At 38.0% G+C, this 18,485-nt stretch overlaps 1 protein-coding gene across 2 annotated transcripts in view; it reads right to left on the bottom strand.

Annotated features, from left to right (window-relative positions):
• Dkk2 (dickkopf WNT signaling pathway inhibitor 2) overlaps nucleotides 1-18,485 on the bottom strand; it is a 96,997-nt gene that overhangs the window by 6,193 nt on the left and 72,319 nt on the right. The gene's annotated exons all lie outside the window — the stretch shown is intronic.

The following is an 18,485-nucleotide window of genomic DNA, read 5'->3' as shown; positions in this document are numbered from 1 at the left end:
TCCACACTCCCATTCCCACCTGCTACTGAACGTGGAGGAATAGTAAAACGGAAGGACCTTTGTGCTAGAAGTTAAAGCGTGTTAATCTTCCCAATCAGTGAACAAGAGCTTTTAAGAAAAAATTCTAGGGCTGGAGAGATGGCTCAGTGGTTAAAAGAGCCAGCTGTTCTTCCAGAGGACCTGGGTTCAATTCCCAGCACCCACATGGCAACTCTCAACTCTCTGTAACTCCTGTTTCAGAGGATGAAATTCCCTCATACAGACATACATGCAAGCAAAACACCAGTGTACATATAAAAGTAAAATATTTAACAAAAATAAAAGAAAATCTTCTCACAATCTCTGCCTGTGAAAAGGTCAGAAGGAACATTTCCAGAATACTTTGAGAAACAACCTGATAGTCACACAAAACAACATCCCTGCCCCTAAGCAGAACAAAAGACCCTCCTTTCAGCTTCCTCCGGAGAGCAGCATCAGAGCTAAAAAGATGCCGGACTCCAAATCTCCACAACTCTCACAGAGCCCAAAGAGGCCCTTCTCACACATCCTTCCTGCAGTAACTATGCCTTCAATTTGTTCAGGAAAGGCTATTTAGTAATGTATTTCTCCACCCAGCAATAAGTCTTGAAAGCTATTTAAGTTGTATTTGATTGTGACTCAGAAGATAAAAGTAAAATACGGACTCTATTTATAAACACCTTGCCTTTTGGAGGCTCTTGGAACATTTAACACATACCTGTTCAGAGACTGTAATGTCACCCAGCGCACTTAGATTAGAGCATTGAGGTAGGTCCTCTTTTGTTGTTGTTTCTTTTTTTTTTTTATTTTGTTTTGAAACAAGGTATAACTATATTGCTATGTTTGCTAGGACTTACCACATAGACCAGATTGGTCTTGAATCTTAAACTGGTGACAATTCTCCCTGTTTCTGTCTCTAAGTACTGGGGTTATGAGCAAGCAATTCCAGGCCTAGCCTACTTCTACTTTTTTTTTTTATTAGTGTAATACATTAACTTTTAACTACAAATGAAAATCATATTTTTGAAAGCTTTGATTTTTACTTTGAAGTATACATAAATGATATAAAGATGAAACTGTGGATAAAATGTTTGTGTCTCAAAAATAATTATTCTGGTTTGGGTGTTTCCATTATGAAATCCCACTTGATGTCCTGGCTCCACACATTGCTTATTCTCTCTCTCTCCCTCTCTCCCTCTCTCTCTCTCTCTCTCTCTCTCTCTCTCTCTCTCTCTCTCTTCCTCTTTCTCCCTCTCTCTCCCTCCCTCCGCCCCCCTTTGTCTGTCTCTTTCTCTCCCTCTTTCTCTCTCCCTCTCTCTACCCCCCCCTTTCTCTGCTTTTCTCTCTCTCTCTCTCCTTTCTACCACATGTTTGCCAGGTATGTCTGATCATCTTCAACTAGAGAGAGGAAAGAAAGATGAAATTATGTTTGAATGTGGAGGGAAATAGGTTTTATCGTCATTATAGTGTATTATTTACCCTCGTAAGTTGACTTTCAAGAATCTGAATGAAGCTGAATTTACAGTAGTAGGCTGTTTTTCAAGATCCCAGGACTGATGAAAACAAAACAAATGCCACTTCCCGCCTTGCCACACTCTTTCCCCCAAGCAATTTACCCTTTTTCTATTTAAACTCATTAATTTTAACTGAAGCACAATTCACATGTTTCCGGTTCATTTACATTCATTTCATCAAATTGTTTTGCAAGAAACATTTGATGTCTTACAAGTCTTTCCTTCCTCCAAAATAGGACATGTTCTCTCAACAGAAACAAACATGTGCCACCTAAAACATCATGTGCTATTTACGACTCAGCAAATTATCCATCAGTTCTGAATAAAAGCAACACAGGCCCATCCTTAAAGAACAGACTAGACTGGAGAGACAAGTTCATGGCTAAATGTAGTTTATTTATTCAGAAAATTGTAGAGGGGGCATAATTTTTCCTTATCCTCAGTTATTATAATTTGGAAGTAATTGGCATAGATGGTGTTAGAAAAAAATGGTCCATTCTAAATGGCAATTTATACCTGTATAGAAGTTTATAGAGATAGGTCTGGTTAACTTTGGTGTGCAAACTTTTTTATTTGCAGAATTTTTTTGTAATAAAATTTATTAAAAAATATAATAAGGTGGTTCACATATAGTATCATTTCAAATGGGGTACATGAAGCTCAGTCTTGTCTAAAACAGAATATGTGGCTGGATATACAGTTTTATTATGCTTCTATATGCTTTTTGCTTAGTTTGAAGTAGAATGACACAAGCAAAGACAGTATTTAGAATTTTTTAAAGCATGAAATGTTATAAATATTGTGTGCCCATATAAAAATTCTAGAAGGAACAGTAGGAAAATTTGAAACTGAAGTTTAATAATTTTAAATACAAACATGGCTTCTCTTAAGCTTATAAAACTCTTGGTGGTGCACGCCTTTAATCCCAGCACTCAGGAGAGGCAGAAGCAGGTGGATCTCTGTGAGTTCAAGGCCAGCCTGGTCTACAAAGGGAGTCCAGACCAACCAATGCTACACAGAAAAACCCTGTCTCAAAAAACCAAATCCAAACCAAAACAAAAATCTCTTGTCTACTGCAAACTACATGTATGTTTTCAAGAAGGAACACAATCAATTGAATGAAGTAAGTTTGAGGGAAGCAAGTGGTAGTTGGAGACATGCCTTGGCTTTAAAAATCAGTGTCTCCAGCACAGATTTACTGAGGCATAAATCCTTTTAAACCTGATTATTATAAAAACTCCACAAAGTATAGGAAAATGTAAGCCTAACTTATGAACAGCGATGCATGTGTTACAGCATTGATGCATCACGTTTCCGTAAAGAATTCTAGACAAGATATTTCAACACCAACATGAGGGCTTGGCCACTTGTCATTTCATTGTTGTTCTATTGTGGGCTTTTTTTCTATTATTAAATTATGTCACAGCAGGAAAGCAAGGAAAGAGACAAGAAAACCAAGAGACAGGGCCTACTTCATGAGGCCCTGAAGAAGTGATAAGCATAGTAATGAATGAATGTGCTCCTGGTGAGAAAAATAAACATACATAAGACTCTCATTTAGAAACTTTCACAAAAAGATCTTTATTTCCCATGTAATTTGCTCTCAAGAGGCTGTTACTTGGTTGCCACTCGATGGTAGCTTATGGAAAACATAAAGTAAGTTTGAAAGCCCTAGCCAAAGTTTTAATTTAATAACATGCCCACCTGGTCCTTATTTTAGAGATTTAAAAGTAAAAGGCTCGTCTGTTTCTTATTAATAACAATTAGTAGCAGTGGATTTAGTGACTTTGTTGACTTAGTCACTGGTCAAGAGACTAGATACCTGTGGTGTGTGAAGACCAGTGGCAGTGTACTGGAAAAACAGTGTCTCAGTGCAAGAACTAGAATGAGACCTGTATTCTTTGTCCACTAAAAACTTCCAGAACTCATTAGAAATCCCATTTTTTTTTCAGCGACCATAGTCATTCACTACCCAGACACAAGCATGGTTGTGATCTAAATTAATTAGGAACACCTAATAAGAGGAGATGATTAGTCATAAATTAACATGATTAGCTATAAATATGAGAGCTGTCCAGAATCAGGTTAAAACAAAACAAAACAAAAACAAAAAGACCAAAGACATTTGTCTTATCCCCTTTCTAGTCTATAACTTTAATAGTTTATTTCCGTAAATAGCTACACTGGTGATCATTATAACCATGACAGAGGAGACAGAGAGAGAGAGAGAGAGAGAGAGAGAGAGAGAGAGAGAGAGAGAGAGAGAGAGAGAGAGAGAGAGAGAGAGAGAGAGAGAGAGAGAGAGAGAGAGAGAGAGAGAGAGAGAGAGAGAGAGAGAGAGAGAGAGAGAAATATACTGGACACAGCTTGAATTGAAGTCTACCCAAAATCAACATTTCTTCTTAGTATATAGAGTTTGAAGTCCTTTTTCATGGTGCTAGCATGGAATCATTATTTACAGTTTTAGCGATAAAATGGCAGAGACATTAAGTAACTTTTAGAAACACATAGTATAATCAGTGGCAGAGAATTTGAGTATGCTGAGCTCTGCCTTGGCATCAGTCTTCATCCTGAGGGATCAGGACCAAGAATGTGTCATGGTGAGGATTTTGCATCCATAGAGACAAGACTGTTCACTGGTGAGCTCTGTGCTAAATACAGAGACTAGGAAAGTAAACTTGTCCATCTTTCTAATGCCTACAGCCTGTTCTGTGGCCCTTTTTGGAAAGACACAAAACTGGACGGAAACACAGCCGAAGCTGTGACAAGGATTCCAGTTCTTGACAACAGTTTTAACTATGTGTAAATCAGAATTATAAGCAGAAGCCTGATGTTTAAATAATGAACAAGTAGAATTCTAAGGAGCAAAGCAAAATGAAACACAGCCTCGTCCATCTTATTTGAAACAACTATGTCTTTGTTTTATCAATAATAGTCAAAACTTCCAAGAGAAAGAGTCTGTTAATTAGTTTTACATATAGGATTGAATTTTCTATTTCTTCTAAGGCTTCCCATCTTTTGAAGACGCAAATGTAACCACTATGTCCTGGAATTATCAGGAATATTGCTTCAGTTTTCTCTATAACACTGACCGATGAATAGACCTTTGGCCATTACCAAGCCTCCCACATTCTCAAAATAATTATATTTTTCCTGTGATGGAGGAGGGGAGAGAAAGAGACAGAAACATCACACATTGTTCATGTAGGATGGCCGGCCACCCATCCGGATTCTTGCAAGATCGACCTACTTTTGTTGCTGTTTTAATCTAGACAATTCTTTGTCCCCTTGAGCACTGTTTGTAACAAACACAGAAGTTGGCTGGAGCCAGGAAAACGTCATCAGCTGGACAAGCAAAAGACAGCCTGCGGGGGTGAGGGGGGACAACCCAGCTGTGTGAATGAAAAACATTTGAGTGGACCAAGGTTGTTAACAGTGAATGGCTGGGGATTGGAACATATCTTGGAGCACTGGTGTCCAAGCAGAGGCAGTCTGGCCATCACACTTAGGAAACCACAGCCTTGTCCTAACACCTTAGATGGAAGGGTAGATTCCTGGGTTATGACGCTCCACCTGATAGATTTCCACAAGAACATAAAGTACACTGCTCCAAAGGCATGCACTTCAAAATTGCACATGAAAATTCCGTGACGGGAGGGCTATGTGCACTATACCTCAGTCTGCTATGTGCAGAGTGCCCATCAAGTCCTTTGCATACTATTACCACTAGTTAAACACATTTGCAGACTCATGGACATCAAGCTGGGAGGTAGGAGCTTTATTAAATTTGAGAGATATCTCAGATTCTCATGGTGGGTAGGATATGAATGTTTAGGTTCTTTCAAACAGCTGTTTGGCTATTGACTCAGCAGTCAGTAGTTACTTGGCCTGACTACCAATTATCTCCCAGGTACTTTTAAAAGCTAGCTCTGTGATCTCCAAGTGTTTGGCTGGCTGCTCTAAAGGTTTGTTTGGGTTTTTTTTTTTTTTGTTTTTTTTTGGTTTTTTTTTTGACAAAAATGTGCATACTCTTGCATATTTAACATCTGAAATTTGTCAACATGTGTTTGTTTTGTTAATGCTTATGCTAAATGTTTTGTTATATTAACCTCACAGTAATTTAATATGGTGCAATAAAATAGATATAAAACAGCATATTCATCATAAAATTAATTTCAGTCTATTTTCCCATGAACATTTCCTTTTCGATTAAATACTATGGGCTGCATTCAGTTAAATTTTGAAATGCAGAAGACATTATTATAACTTTTAATATTCTGTTCCTAGATTTTCTATGTTTTCACTTAATAATAAAGGATAAGGGCTAACAAGATGTCTCAGCTTGTGAGGTCACTTGCCACCAAGACTGATGACCTGGGTTCTATCCATGATGGCAGGAGAGAACAGCCTCCCCCAGGCTGTCCACTGACTTCCACATATACATGAACGATATGGCACACCAATTCACACATACAGTAAATGAACAAATAAATGTAATCAATATTTTAAAAAGCCAATGATAGCACAAAGAAGATAAGATTTTTAAGACAGAACATTCAAAATAAAACCATTCAACCCAAAGCTTTAGCCAGATAGGAAGTTACAAAGTTTAAAAGGCCAGAGAATACCTGTTAATGTTGCCTGGGTTATAAACTAAGAATGATGATTTCTTCTAGTATCCTAAAAATCTGTAATCCTAACAATAAGGAGACAAGGCAACAGATAAGGCAAGCTCAGGACCAACTTTGGCTACATAATGAATTCAAAGTCAGCCCAGACTGTATGAAATGCTATAACACACACACACACACACACACACACACACACACACATTAAAATGTTTAAGAATTTTACCTATATCTTCATCTATAATGTGTTAAAATACTCATCAACTTAGATGTAACCCCAGGCAATTTCAAGAAGAAAGGACTATGGATATTCAGAATCTGGAAGCTAAATTAGTTAAAATAATGTATGCTTCTAGCATTACTAGGAGGCATAGTCTCACAGCATATTCTCTCATCCTCTGGCTCTTACAGTCTTTATGCTTGTTCTTCCTTGATGTTCCCTGAGCATTGGGTTCAGGATTTGTTTGTAGGTTTGGGACTGGTTGCACAATTATGCATTTCTGTTGGGTGTGGTATTGTTGGTCGTGGTTTTCTATAATGCCTTCCATCTGTTACAAAGAAAAGTTTCTTCATGAGGGGGCGAAGCCTACACTTCTGTCTAAAGATTTAGAACCATGCCTACAAAAATATCATCAACATGACTTCCTCAATATGGACAACAATAGACTTGCTAAAATGGAAGGGGGAAAGACCATGAGCCTTCAACCTTACTCAAGGAGTGACAGGCAAGCAAGTAATTCTCAGAATGGGAGAAATAGTCTTCCCCAGGTAATTACAAAATACCAAATGATCACTCCAGAGAACATACAGACAAGTAGCATTATACAGACTAAGAATGATGATTTCTTCTGGTATCCTAAAATTCATTAGCTCCCCAATTAATTTAGGAACTCCAACTAAGTCCCAAAAGAAAAAGTTAATTTTATAGAATGCAGGGTAGGCAAATACCTGTTTTTGTGTGATCTACTCTGTCCTTTTTCTAAAATTTCTTTTACATTTGAGATTATAATAAAATTGTATCACTTTCCCCTTCTCTCCCTTCAAACCCTTACACATAGCCCTCCTTGCTGTCTTTCAAATTCAGGTCTCTTTTTTCATCAATTACTGTTACATGTATACATGTACGTGTGTGTACATATATACCTAAATATAACCTTCTCAGTCTGTATGACATTACTTATGTTTTCAGGACTGACCACTTGGGAAAGACTATTCTCCAACCCTAGCATTTCTTAGTCACCCACTGCTCTTTTAAGTAGAACTTTTAGGAGATTCTAAGAAACTCTTTGGAACTTGTTCTCAAGCCCAAGTTCTCAACCGTGGCTTATGTTACCCAGTTACCCATCACAGAGTGAATGGGAGAGCTAACTTCCCATCTGATCAGTAAATTTATGGAAAGCTAAATTAGGCTTACCCAGATCTTCACTAGTGTTGTATATTTTTAGCCTTCTTCCCATGAGTATGATTAGCGATTCTCCTTCACTTAAAATGTATAGAACATCCTATTCCTATCTATGGTCACAAGCAGGGCATGAGCATGTGCTTATGTGAGAGAAGTCCTGTGGATTTGGTGGGTTTTATGACCAAGTCCTTTTTTAACTCTGTGACTGACTGGTTATAATTATCCAAACTTTAAAAAAAGGAGCATACTGCTCAACTTTATGTTTTCTTCAAAAATTCGGGTTGATATTCATAATTTTTAAAATGTCATCATAGTTTTACAAATTTGCCCGACTTTATGTCTTTAGAAATATACCACAGTGAGTCACAGTTTATACATGTACTATTTGGATTATGCCTCCATATTAACCTGTTTTATGACTCTATGATAAGTTGGTGAGTTTCATTTGTCCCTTGATAGAATGGACTATATTTCCCTAACTTCAGTAGTGCTTACCTGCTTAGTTAATCATAAACATTCCATGGATTCTCTTTAAAACTACTTATTCACATACTTTTTTCCCTAGATATTCTATTTCCATAAGATTGGATGGGGTCCAGGAATCTGTCTTTTAATAAATTGTGTTCAGGTGAACACACAATAAGGGAAGATAGAGAGGCATAGCTTTAGAGAAGTTGCAAGGATTAATGATTCATCTCTCGTACGTATCATACAGATGATGGCAAGTTATAGACCTGACACCTTCCCTGGACAGACAAGGATCTAAATGGAGATTGTTTCCATGGCAACAACTGAGTCTAAGAAAGTGAGCCACTAGCAACAGCTATCTCTAGAAAGCTTCACCTCCATTCCTAGGAGTCATCCACTGTGCTTGAGGGATAGTGTGGGACTTTCTGGAGCTCTGTGAAAAGTAAAGGAAGAGAAACACACACATACATCATCATGCTTTGCGAAGAGCACAGTGTGGACTTGGAGCTGTCAGCACATCCATTATTGTTTCAAATCCTCACATGGTATACACCCGTGACATGTTGGCAATGGATAGCTATGCAGCTCGCTTTGCATCTTATAGCCTGAGGGTATCCACCAAACAAACAGCTTCCATTCCTATATAATATACGAAAGACAGATAACGTGAGCTTCTATCAATTTGTGTTCTTAATATGGCATTCATTTTTCATTTCTCAATGAAAGGTACATTGATGTTCACAAGTTGATATTTAGGTAGCTATGAAAACATATACGTGGAATTTACTGCTTTAAAAGGAGTTTTATGCTTATAAAACTAGCCAAGGTTGGTACATATTTCTGAGTTGAAAATATAAAGACTTGGTAATTTCAATGTTATATGAGTTTGTGACCAAATGTTTGCTTATATTATCATGAATTTAGAAAATAGTGGCATTTTTGCTGTGGCTGTGCATGTTATTATATCCATGGACATGTGAGTGAGTGTGTAGATGTTAGATCAAGCTATCTCAGGAAACATACCAAGAATATGTGGTATATTTTACCCATGAGAAGGCAGACAAAATTATTATTGAGAGTAGAAGGAAAGAGAAAATTTAGGATACATGTAAGCCTTTAAAGCATTTTATAATTTACCGTAGATACAAACATCTCTAATTAAAATTAATATAATTTTTAAAGAACTAGTATGTCAAGATTCAAAACAGAGTTTCTTGTTTGTCGTTAACTTACGCCGTATGTTTTTGTTTTAGGAAAGAGCGATTTTCCTTAATCCAAAGCTTCCTGCAAGAGGTTCAAGTAAAGGCTCCCCAAGCAAACTGTTCTGAATGAGTTCATAAATTTCACCTCCTTGGAACAATAAGGCTATCAATTAAACATTCAAAAGCATATTATCAGATGCATGCATCTCCACACAATGCGTTGCTCTAACAATTACTTAACTAGGCTGTTTGTTGTTATCTTGGCTGATTTCTCGTGATACAGACCAGTCAAATGGCAACACCTCTATTCCCTTGTTGAATTCTCCTTCATTTCTTCCAGGAATCAGGCCAGACAAAGCCAAGCAGTCACTGGCTACATTTTATTCTGATCTCGAGGAAACAGCTGATAAAAGCAGATAAAATTCGAAAGGCTGCTCATTTCTGGTCAAAAAGATAAAAAGAAAACCCAGAAAAGTTTCTGCCTTATGTTCATTTTTCAGCAGGAGAACGTTCCACATCTTTTAAAAAATTCTATGAGTAAATATTGCTTTAAAATTATAAACTGTTCCTGTTAGAGCTCAGAGGCTGTAAATAGGACATGCAGAGTTTCTCCCTCCAGGTGGAGAGGTAATGCGGTCAGGAAAGCTGGCCCAATGTCTATCCAGAGGGTTCCGGCAAGCTCTGTCCTCTATAACTATCATCAGATTGCGCTAAGAAGTGCTTTGTTACAAACATAGGACAAGGATGTGATTCACAATTCATCACAAGGAACTCTGGGGAAAGCAACTGGACCAGAACTATGACATCTCTAGCCAATGTATGGGAGCATGTAGATGCTTTGTCCTATCATCCATAGGATGAAGGACTAAAATAAGCCACTTGTCCATTAAGAAGAAAAAGAAACAGAAGTTACCACATCTGATGAGAATTTTACCAGCCTCATTATTTGCATTTTCATCCTGATACCTGAATTTATGGTATCTATAGAATTCAGTCTGTTATCTCTAGTCTGTCCTTTGTAGCTTGCTAACCAAGACTCTCTGTTCCTGTTGTGTTTTTTGTTTGTTTGTTTGTTTTGGTTTGGTTTTTTTTTCCTCTGTTGCTTGGATGTGCTTCGATGTCCGGTTGATAAGGCAGATGAGATGTCACATAGCAATTTATGCACAATACATGCCAAGTATACACTTATACCATCAGTTCAATTGTTTCTGAATTCCAAAATCCATGACAACTACGGATGTTTGAAGCAATTTCAGAGTGTCAACTTCATGCTAGGGTAAATGTCTCCCAGTGGAGGAGTGCTTGACTTTCTGACAGATGAAATTTGACAGTGGCCAAGGTCACTTATTTATTTGAGACATTTTTAAGATGACTGAGTGGAAAAGTCTTAGATTGGAGAATAGTTTTAGTTCCTGATAATAGCAATATCACCACATGTTATTTATTAAAATAAAGAACTTTTCAAAAAAATCAGTATCTCAGTATACATATGGACTTAGTTCTCAGCCTCATACCCTTGTGAACCAATTTACATTCTTACTGTATAGAAAAAATAAAGGAAGGCCAGCACACATGGGGCCAGGAGTTATGTGTCCCCAGAACAGCATGCTATAGAGACATCACTCACTGGGGAGACATCACTCGCTGGGTTAGCATCAATTTCTATCAAATTTTTCTTTCAAAAACTTTGGAAAGGAAGGAAATTATAATCCAGATGATGGATGTTTTGATATTTGGTGACCCCAGTGTTCAAATATCAACCTCAGAAATGTGGTACATCTTGTGATGACATCCGCAATGTGTTAGTTATCCCAAAGAGAACATACTGAGGACATCGCCCCTCCCCCCACCCCCCCCCCCACCCCGTCAACACCACCCACATCCAAGTGCATCTGCTTTGGTGCGGGGACCCGAGCATTCCCAATAGAGCAAAGAGGGTCAGAATATTTGTTACCAGATTAATTTTTTTTAAAGTCCTGTTCTGGGGTTAAGTCACTTTCCTCTCATTCTACTGGCTCTTTCTGTGCAAAAAGTATGCTCCTCTGTATTTTTGCAGCTTCTATTTGTGGGCCCCTGGGCATTACTAAATATGTGCAAATGTGCTGACATTGGATTTTTTTTAAACCTCCTTGTCTGACCTTACATTCTAGCAGCCTTTGCAAAAAAAACATATATATATATACATAGAATTTTAAAATGTGAGTACAGGAGATGAGTCTGTATTGGCTCAACACAACCAGAGTGCCATTCTTACTCATAAGGAAGTTCATGAAAAAGGCTAATGACACTTTTTAGACAATGATGCTAGGATCATTCTAAAGCCTTTCACTTAAAAAAAATTCTGCATCCCATACCATATATTCAAATATGTCCAGAGCAATATTTAGAATGCTACACAAAATCTGTCTAGTATTGTTTGCTCATTTTAACCAAAGAAGAAGGAAGCTGTATTGAAATTAAGGTTACCAGAAAATATTTCTGTTCTTGTGTGAGTGAAGAATCTATTTTCTATCTACAACTCTAGGCTTTGTGTCATGCACTCCAGCTAAACTGGGCTATATGCATATCCTCTAGCCAGTCCCAATCCATGGCTAGGCATTTAGAAACATTTTCCCTCTACGAAGAACACCCTTCCTCCACCCCAATTCACATCAGAGCACTTCTATTTCATCATTCAAAGATGACATCAACTTGCTTCACTTTTTGGCAACTTTCCAGGTTGGGTAGCCACCTCCAGTTGAGATAGGTATGGCATTTATATCTCTGATAGAGGGTTAGTCGATACCAGGGCACAGAGCATGCTCTGTTGTGTTCTTCTACCTTCTTTATGTTCTTTGAGTAAGGACATTATTTTTTATCTCTGTTTCCACAGAGGTTACACAATATACAGAATGTATTAACATCCCTCAACATGCCTTCTCTTGAGTTAATGAGAATTAAAATGACCAAATATTTATACTCAACCAGAAATGATAATAAGATAAGGTTCAAAAAATTAATGATGACTTTGTAAGTATTTTGTATTGGCTTTGAAAGTCAGTAAAATCCTACTAAACCTGTTTATAATCTACAACACTATATATGTTTAAGAAAAAAAGGAAATTGGATAATGGGGCTAGGAATTTAGCCATTAAATTCTCTCCAAAAGTCTCTGTCCTAAGCCACTAGACTCCCCTTTCTTTGGTGCTGTCATTAATGCTTCACCTTATAATCTTCTGCTTCTTCTTCCTATTTTTTCATGTATAAGTTATTAGAGTGAAAGTTAGAACCCTTCACTTCTAAGTAGCTGTAGATTTTCTTTGCCAGGAAAATGATAACCCTGATAGTTATCTGGTGCTGTAATTGTGTTTGATCTCTTTCCTAATTGTCCTCTGGAAATAGTTAAGATTTTTGCTGTGTTGAAATACTCACAATGAATAATTCTTGGATGAGAGAGCTGGTTACTGACCTTTTCTAAATATTTGTTTCTATAGCTTCTTTGCTTTTGTCTCTAAATGTTGTCTTTCGAGTTAATGTCACGTGATTGCTTCCTAGTTAACTACTATCGTTGTGGCAAAGAAGATCGAGTTAATGTCACGTGATTGCTTCCTAGTTAACTACTACCATTGTGGCAAAGAAGATCGAGTTAATGTCACGTGATTGCTTCCTAGTTAACTACTACCGTTGTGGCAAAGAAGATCAAGTTAATGTCACGTGATTGCTTCCTAGTTAACTACTACCGTTGTGGCAAAGAAGAAGATAACCCATGATGGCATTCTCTATCATTTTAATGGTATGCAAACTTAGAAGATCTCAGTGGTGACAAAATCTTAATTCCAAAGGCTTAGAAATCAGTACAAAGCAGGAAGACCCTATCCAAGTGTGTTTTTGCAACCGATAGAATTCCTATTTAACCATTAATTATAATATCAAACAAACTGAGTACAACATGACTTTATAAGACACATTAAAATAGTGAAATCACATTTGTGTGTCAGTTTTCAACAAACATGTCGATAGTGCTTATAGATCTTGAACAAAATGCTCTTCAAATATTGCCTGTAATTCTTGTTCACATGAACTCAACTTCCATAGTCATGTCTATATCTGTTTGAATTTTAGGAAAAACCCAAGCAAGTTCTGGGTCCTGGGTCTAAATTTAACAACCTATGAAAGTTTGCAAAAGATTGTTTTCATCTTTGTCTGAGTTAATATTTGATTCTTGCAGAAAGATCCTACGAGACTACTTGGCTGGACAAAGGGGTGAGAAATAAGAACTCTGTCTCCTAGGTGCCTTCCACCCACATCAGTTCTACACAGAAGGCCAGTTGGTTTTGAAAAGGTTGAACACTTACAAGGATCCCACGCATTCGGGTTGCACAGAATAGACCAAAGTGTTGCATTCCTTCATTCCGTAGGAAGAGGAAAGACACAGTCACACCTGGGCACAGCAGGTATCAGACAGGATGGGTTGCATCTGACTATTAGATTGCCTGGGTTTAAATGCACTCAGCAGAACTTCATTTGCACAAACAAGTGAATTTGTTTCCACACTAAGATTAGATGAAGTGATTTTTTTATTATTATTATAAAACCCAACACTAGCCAGGCTCCTGTCTGAGAATAGATCAAAAGCATAACAATGTGCTCGTGAACTGCTTTTCATCTGCCCTCCTGGAGCACAGCACTATACACGCTGATCACATCCTGCCTGCGTTAGGTGTAGGATGGACTGAAATGCCAGGAACTCTCCAAAACATGTTTGGAGGGATAGACTGAGCATCCCTTAGCAGAGAGAGCCATCCTTTCTTTACCAACAGGTCATGAAATTCTTATGCTTCTAAGAAACATTAGAATGCCTTTTGTATATAGAAACATTAATAAGGATCAACAAACTCACTTTTTAAAAAAAGCCTAGACTTGCTTTTAGGACATTATTCTGGGACAAAATGAGACTATTTCAAAACCCAGTTTCACAGAATGATCAGTTCAAGGTGTAACAAGCCTGTTACTGATTATAAAACAGCAATTAATATTTAACAGCCACTGTACATAGTCCTTTCTGCCTTCAAAATTAAGTTAATACTAACAAATTAATTATCTGTCACAAACTAGCAGCACATGTTTGGAGAACGCCAAGAACTTTAGCATCCATGTGTGTCTTCTTGTCATGCCTGCAGTGGGATGCCTACATGGTTAGATATTAATAAACATTCTTGCATGTACACAGATGGGGTAGCAGCGCACCCACATCCCAACATCCCAACATTACAGCATCTGGCTGCCTCAGCCAGCAATGAATCCTCAACTCAGACCCATGCTAAGGCAGAAAACATGTTTGGAGTGATAGAATGGTGTGGTTTTCATTGGAGGCAAATTTAAATGAAAATAATAGAGAAATTGTCTGGGAATTTGGGTGCATAACCTGGGTGTGGTAGCAATGAGCTTTCCCCATTTCTTACTAGAGTTCTGTAACTCTACATGTAAGCTCAGCCACAGACCTGGAAATCCACCATCTCACAGGCCAAACAGTCTCCTCCTGCTAACAGATGCCCCAGTCACACAGCCTCACTGCAGAGACCTTGACAATAGCAAGACTTGGAGACTACAGATATTTTGCAGATGTGCCTTTCACAAAATGATTTCACAACTTTCCTGGACATTTATTGTGTGTGTGTTGCTTTATAGAAAATAAAAGGCAATCTCTAATCTTCATTACAAATTGCAAATGTTAATTGTAATCATTTTTTCTTTTGTAATTTCCAAACTTACCAAAGCTTATTGAGTCCCTTTTCCATATGTGGGGGAGCATGGAGGTTTTATTGTTAACTCTTGGTTTGGGTGGTGGTGTTTTGTTGTCTTTTAAAAGTTTATTTCTTTTAAAGAAATGGATGAACTGTTTGTGGATGAAATAATATGATTGATAGGATATATTTTATTATTGCATTTATATTTTTCTTGGGAAGTAAGAAGCAGTTGGGGACTATGAATGAAACAAGACTAGCAATGACCTAAGAATGGTCAATGCTACAGGACCAATATGTGAGGCTCAAATATATTATTTCCTCTACTTTTGTATTTTCTAGAAATTTAAGGTCTAATGTCAGCAGAAGTAAAGAAGATTAAAAGAGGGTCAGGGCCCCACAAAGACCGGTAAAACACAGAAAAGAATCAAGACACTGCACTTGTGGAGAGTCTAACCCGGTACTACTGAGACACGCTCAATACATCCTTTCATGGAATGCACAAGAACCCCATTACCTTGACATAGAAAAGAATTGATATGACCAAGCCAAGTGATAATCTAAGCATGAGGAGTGTCTTGACTTTTTTATTCCTCTGTAGGTATTGGGGATAATTGGGATATCTATATATAACATGTGATATAACCAGGATTATATCACAACATGCAGACAATAAACATGGTCCCTACAGCCCATGCTCTCCTCCACTATCCTCATCATGTGATAATTCCGTTATAAAAAGTGGTTTTTAATGTTGCATTGTTGATAGAACTTGCAAAAACAAATGAACAAACAAAAACAAACAAACAGAAAGCCAGCAGCTAAGTGTCTGTGTTTTCTGAAAAGCTGACCCCTGAAATACAGCACCCTGTGGGTGGCACATGCATTCTCCCATGGAAATAGGAAAGAGAGTTAAGCTGGACTTCTACAATGGTATTAATATAAATGTCATATACCATAAAATTATCCCCTTGAAGATGAATGGTTACACTGGACAATATTTTCACACACTCACTTACAGTTGTTCAACGCCCACTTCTGCTTGCAACATGTTTCATAGCTCTACAATAAGCCCACTAAGCAGTTTGGGGAGACACTAGACATCTTGATTGGCCAGGTGAGGAGGCCTAACTCAGAGTCTATATAAATGGCCTGAGGTTAGTTCATATAAAAGCTAGAAAGCAAATCCAGTTTTTCAAACTCTAAATTTATTAGCACACCAGAGGTTCTCAAATATTTGCCTCCACCAGGCAGCTAGTGGGTGCATCAGACACAGAACGAAGCTTTCACTTTCAAAGTCTCTAAGCTTGCAGGAGGCTAGAAGTTCATGTTGCCAAAAGACTTCAAGAGATGCTGACGTCACTGTCCCCGAGCTACACTTTGGGTGAGCTTCGGTGAGTGGTCTCAGTCCCTATTTCCTAATTATAGATTTTGCTAAATTTAGCCAGAGGTTTCTATATTTAAACGAAGCAGTCATATTGGAAGCACTTACTTCCTCTGTGCCGTAAAAGTTTCATTTTGGCTTTCTTTTTTCTTTTAATGGCTAAATCACCACTCAGACAAGAGACTGGAGGTATACATACTTTGCCAGCTTAAAAATTGCCAGGTAGATAAAAATTGTACTCCCTGCTGAAGGCTGAACTTTCCCTGAAACAGCTGAGCTCTTCTCTCTCAAATATCCAGGGGGAAAATATTTAAACTGTATGTTTGTAGGTCATTTTGCATAACAGTCTGACACAGTGCCTGGCATACCATTGTCATTAACTACCTGGTAAGTGAACCCGTTTGTGTAACAATTAAAAGTAAGCTTCTTTTAGTATTATTTGAAGTTGTTCCAAGTACACGGCCACAGAGCAAACTCTGTGTTTTGTGTTTGGGGCAGGGATTTCTGCACTGGTCCACATTCAGCCAAGTCTCAGGCTGGCATCATAGTTTAATAGCACCAAGAGATTTGCTTCAAGGGACCGATTATACTGCCAGGGGCATCCCCTCCTCCCTTGGATTCCTGAATAAGCTGATGCCAATGTTTTAGCATCAACTCAAGACAATCACCCATGTGTGTGTATGTGTGTAGATGGAAATTCCAACATCTGCCCAGCAGATCTGCCTTGTGCCCTCCTGGTGACTAAGCTTGAGGTTGGGTGAGGTGGAGCATTGCAGGAGTCAACAGTGGGGCTGATGATGTCTTGTTTCTAAAGTGCTTGGATCCTTTAATCTTTCTTCCTTTGATGTCTGAGATTTCCTTCTTTAGGCAGTGACACTGGGACCAAAGCAACACCAGGAAATCATTTTCCAGTAAAGGGTGTGTGTGCTATGAACACCTGCAGCGCCCCTGGAACCAGGTGACTTGAATTACACACACATTTCTACATTTCTGCTTTGTATGTGGGTGGCAATTCCAACCTTAAAAAAAACCTATTGGGTAAAGGATGATAGCTCTGGTCACAGTGCTATGACTTCTATTTCTTTCCTTCACATATATCCAATAAAATCACAAATGATCAGAGGGGGAAAAAACGAAAACTTTGTAGTGCTTATGAGTATAAAAATAGTGGCTTGCAAGCTAGTAGGAATTTTGTGCAAATGGTTTGCGGATTCAAACAAGAGAATAATTTGTGGTCAAACTCACTATGCAATTGAATGTCAGAATTTGGAGTTCAAGTTATGATTGCTATCAGCTAATATGTGAACTTTTGCACACTGTTGAACATTTGGGGGCTCCTGGCTTCTTCCTCTTCTCTAGAATCAAGAGCAGTTTTCAAAATGTTAGGTTTGGGTTTTTTTTTTTTTTTTTTTTTTTTTGGTTTTGGTTTGTTTTTGTTTCAACAAGCTATCTATCTCGTGCAAGTGCTGTGGGGGGAAACTACCACCTTCTGGGGAACAACTTATTTATTCATTTGCTTTTCTTTTGCACTACAAAATACTATAAATTAATGGCAATATGGGTAACAGAAAATGCTTTCTTCAACCCTGTTTCTATTCAACCATCTAATGGCTAAGTGTAAGGGGTCCCTTAGGCTGGTGGTATTCCTGTCCTTTCTGCAAGACTTCCTTTACAAACAGCCATCTTCTCTGGGCTTCCAGCACATAACACCCTTGTTGTCCTCCTGCCTCAGATGAGTCCTTCACTTCCTCTCACCTTCCCAGAAAAGTATTTCTCAACAGTCCTAGTCTCTTATTTCTTATTATACTATAAAAGCTTTCATTCTAGAATTCTAACAGTGGCTGTGACAATGACACTGTAAACAAGAATTAAGCCTTGTCTCTCGGGACTCTGACTATTTTCTATTCACATTCAAGCATCTTATGGACCTCTCCTTGGGTCTCACATGCAGTACACCTACATACACATTCACTAAGATTAGGATAAAGCCACCTTTTAAGAAGTGACTTTCTAAACATCCTTCAAGAGGTAAAAATTAGGGAGGTTTTCCATGGTTTGAACAAAAGGAGCTACAAAGAAAGTGGCTAAGGGAGTTGAGAGGTAGAGAAACCAAATTCAGAGTATTCTTAGTGAGAAAGTTAAACAT

This window comes from Acomys russatus, chromosome 23 (assembly GCF_903995435.1).
Source record: "Acomys russatus chromosome 23, mAcoRus1.1, whole genome shotgun sequence".
Lineage (NCBI taxonomy): Eukaryota > Metazoa > Chordata > Mammalia > Rodentia > Muridae > Acomys > Acomys russatus.
The sequence above is the reverse complement of the archived record's forward strand: the minus strand, read 5'-3'. Positions and strand labels throughout refer to the sequence as shown.